Genomic DNA, 4,586 nt, shown 5'->3' on the forward strand with positions numbered 1-4,586 from the left:
AAATCTATAAATCTGTTTAAAAGTAACAACTACAGGCCAATTCCTTGAATTAGTGAATTGTACCAAGGGTTAATTAAACTGACTCAAAGAGGATAAACTTTTAGGGACATTCAACAAAAGGGACATCTCAGAGGTCAGAAAATGTAACCCACCTTATCAGTGGGAAAGGCGATCCAAACTCAGCAGCAATGTTCACAAAGTATAGGTGGCAATAATCCCCAATAATGCTCAACTAAATGAAATACCATGCTGAACTCAGAGCTTCTATCCCATAACAGGAATCTTAAGAAATGTTACCAAAAGTGTTGGATGTACTCTTGCCTGGCATTTATAGTCCAGAACATGTTTTTCCATCACTGAAATGGGGTCAATCAGAATTGAAGATTTCTTGATGCTTTTCTGCCTTCCTACTGCCAAACGAAGGGGCTTTACTGGGGATGTATTGACAGCTGAGCATCCAGACTGGGAGGGTGCTTCACGGATGCCAGTTGCCAAGACCACAGAGCCAAGTGAAGAGAGAAAAGTAAAAAGTCTCACTGTGAAAATGTCCTTTGAGGTTTTCAGGTGCACTCTCCCTAACATATGCCCTTGTGTAGCTATAGAATACAGCTGGGCTTTATCTTTGAGTCAAAACCACCATGTCCCTGAATTAGTTTTCAGTTTCAGAAGGAAGAGGTATGTTTTATTTGTAGGCAAGTTGGATCTAACACTTTTAATCATGTCATTATTTTAAGGGTACTATAATAGGTTCCCTGTTACAAGAATAAATAATCTCAGCTTTCATTTCTTGCAGCAACCAAGACAACATTCCCTGGGTTTTTAGATATGTATAACAGTTTGGGAGTCTGACCAGCTGCTGAACGGCAGCAAGCAAGTAATGGGTAATATTTCAGAAGGAGAACTCGTGCAGGACTTGTATATCACGTTGAGGTTTTGGGATATTAGACAGTCAACTCTGCGTATAAGGTGTCCGGCCAGTTGCAAGGCAAGAATTACTAGTCATCCAATATTATCTCTTACAAAAAAAAAAAAAAAAAATCCTAGTTTATTTTGCATTTTTTATCACAGCACTTTCAGGAAACTTTAAAAAAATTAATTCTCCTCCCCAATTAGAATTCAACTGATAGCTTGCTTGTGTTTTAATCTAATACTAACCGCTTCTTAAACCCCAAGCAGCTACTTTTTAGTCTAATAATAAACGTTAACAGTCCATTATGGATACAGGCTTATTAAATGCCTTTTACAATTAGCGAAAGTTCTCTGGTTTCAGCTTTTGATTTTAGAACAGGATACAGATAGGATTTTGTCTTTGTGCACCACCGTTAAGTAATTTAACTGCCTAAAAAGAGTAGCCATCATATTTCCCCATTCACAAGTATCTGATTTACCCTGTCATTTATTTTCTCTGGGCCCTTTGCAACTGCTCAGGCTTACATGCAAATAACAGTTTTCTTCTACAAATTGGCTACTGTTTCAAGTTGCAACCCAGAAACTTAGAATTTACAAATCCAAAACTGCATCTTTGAAAAGCAAGTAATAGAAGAGAATTAGAACACGAGTTGACCGTTGGCATAGACAGAGGAGGGAATGTGAACAAGGACGGTCCACCTGTGAATGCCACGCTTAAAAAGCTAAGAGAGCTTTATAAGACCCTCTGCTAAATTATGTACTGGAAAATTAAATGCATTTGTCCCTGGCTAGATGACACAGGCATTGTATCCTGTTACTAGGGCTAGTTAGGATTCTTCCCAGGAATGTTCTATCATCCAGCTTTGCTTGGGATTCCGATGTACTTAATAAACAAAATAAAGAAGGTGCCTTCCACGCAGGCCAGAAAAATTCCATTATTGCCCATTTAGTACCATTCTTTGGCTCAGAAAACATCTACTGTCATTTCAAAAACATGCAACCAGATGTTTCTTTAAAGAATACCTTATACCGGTATATCTCAAACTGGAGGCCCCGCAGACCAAGCTACTCACCTAATAAAGTCTAGACTAGAAGCTGAATACTGTCCCTTTGAGGGGAGGCGGGGGGGGTTCCCACTGAGCACCGATACAAATAGAAACACATATAACGCAAGTACTGAATTCTGAGGGTGATCAGTTATTCTCGTTAATCTGGAGTACTTATTAACATTTGAGAGCACCATGAAAAGACACACTTTAAAGAGTCCACAGAGAAAGAGTAGGTCCACTAATGAACACCAACCCCAGGCTACATCCTTGGACCTCAGAAACTGCCCTACTTGCCTAGGTGCAAGCTCACCATCTTCGGGCACCATCAAAATGCTGCAGGTATTCAAGGGAACGTGTTCACAAAGGGAGCTGCTGCTGAGAATGAACTCCAAGGAATGGCTGAGGCTATCTTAACTATTCACGCAAACAGATTCTGGTAACTATTCAAAAACGAGACTCAGGCAGTGCCAGGCAACATCTGCTCAGCATGTGGGGTCTCATGCTCACTTCTAGTAACCAACGAGGCCACTCATCTTGACCCAAGATTTTCAAAAGCCACTGCTGTCGAGAGAAACCGCTGGCCAGTTGAATAGAAACAATGTAGCAGAGCCATTAACCACACATTAGAAAAGGGGAAAAAGTCTCCCAAGGGATTCATAGAATGTAGGTGGCTGGAAGAGGTGCCCAGTGGAACTGGGTCCCCGACGGTTTGTGGAGGGGGAGGCCTGTCTCCTGGGCTGTATTGCCACGTGGACACGGGGGCTGCAGTGAGGCGGCTCCCCAGCACCCTGCCAGGGTCCAGAGCCGACTGCAGGGGGGCCTGCTCCTTCCCTCCCTAGGTTTGCAGAGCTCTAGCCCCAGAACCAAGAGAACACACGAGGGCAGGTGTGAGGGCCAGGAGTGAGGGCCCTCCTCCCCAACCCCGACAGGAAGGGCTCACGTGAGTGCCCTGCGAACGCGGGACCAGGCCCTAAACACCGGGCCCTCTGGAAATCAAAGTTTCAAAATAATGCTGTGTTTCAATGAATCACTATTCGGGGGAAAATCTAGTAGTGTCCACATGAGGAGCCCACAAGAAAGTTACTTTTTCCTTAAATAGCCATGACTGGCAACTACTAGAATTCTCGAACACAGTTGAGGTGATTTTAATTCAGATCCAGGTAAATCAGAAGTTGTTTTTATAAAAACAAGACTGTGTAACTTGCCACACTGGTAGAGGGAAAATTTCTTTTTTTTAAAATAAATTTATTTTGGGCTTCTTTGGGTCTTCGTTGCTGCCTGTGGGCTTTCTCTAGTTGCGGTGAACGGGGGCTACTCTTCATTGCGGTGCGCGGGCTTCTCACTGCAGTGGCTTCTCTTGTCGCGGAGCACGGGCTCTAGGCGCGCGGGCTTCAGTAGTTGTGGCACATAGGTTCAGTAGCTGTGGCTCGCGGGCTCTAGAGCTCAGGCTCAGTAGCTGTGGCCCACGGGCTTAGTTGCTCCACGGCATGTGGCATCTTCCCGGACCAGAGCTCGAACCCATGTCCCCTGCATTGGCAGATGGATTCTTAACCACTGTGCCACCAGGGAAACCTGGAAATTTTCCATTAGATATTTCCTCTTTCCTAAGTACAGGCACGTGGAAGTACACATGCAAATGACATAGCGCATCTAAGCTGGAGAACTGAGAGCATGGATGAGGGGTCAAATCCAGCCCTCGCCTATTTTTACGTCAGCGTTACCGAATCCGGCCTCACCCTCTCGTTTACGGATCAGATGCTCCGTGCCTGCTTTCCTGCAGCAAAGCAGTGGTTGTCACGACAGACCACATGACCCCAAAGCCTCTCTGTTAGAGCAACTTTTTAGGCATGAGGTTTGTTTCTTTTTGTAAATAATGCAAATGTGCCTGACTACACAACTGGACACATTTTAAACAGCGAATGCTACTAGCAAGAGGTTCTTTAAGGACCAGATTCCAGTTTAATCTGAGCACACCTTACAGAGGCTCCACACCACCCTGGGGCTAAATCAGGGGACCCGAGTCAGATGCATTCCAGAGTTCTGAAGAGGAGGGACCCTGAACACGATCAAAATGCAACTGTGCAGATGAACAGAAAATGCTTCTGAAGAAAAAGCGGCAGTCTGGTGTTTGTCTCACAAAAAAGCCCCTGAAATTCCAAAAGGGCGGCCCCCACACCGAAGGTCCCCATGAGCACAGCCGTATCTGCTCAATTCACAAGCCACCCTGTCACTCACGTGAACGTGAGTTCTAATTACAAAACATTAGCTTCGGCCTGATGGACTCTCCCAGCTTTTTTTTTTTTAAGGCAACCGATGTCAACTATTTATTTTATTTATTTATTTACGGCTGCGTTGGGTCTTCGTTGAGGTACGCGGGCTTCTCACTGTGGTGGCTTCTCTTGTTGCGGAGCACAGGCTCTAGGCACGCGGGCTTCAGTAGTTGTGGCGCGTGGGCTCAGCAGTTGTGGCTCATGGGCTCTAGAGCACAGGCTCGGTAGTTGTGGCGCACAGGGTTAGCTGCTCCGCGGCGTGTGGGATCTTCCCGGGCCAGGGCTCAAACCCGTGTCCCCTGCATTGGCAGGTGGATTCTTAGCCACTGTGCCACCAGGGAAGTCCCCTGATACCAAC

The sequence above is a fragment of the Monodon monoceros genome, unplaced genomic scaffold (assembly GCF_005190385.1).
Source record: "Monodon monoceros isolate NGI ecotype Baffin Bay Population unplaced genomic scaffold, NGI_Narwhal_1 Super_Scaffold_9, whole genome shotgun sequence".
In the NCBI taxonomy this organism is placed as follows: domain Eukaryota; kingdom Metazoa; phylum Chordata; class Mammalia; order Artiodactyla; family Monodontidae; genus Monodon; species Monodon monoceros.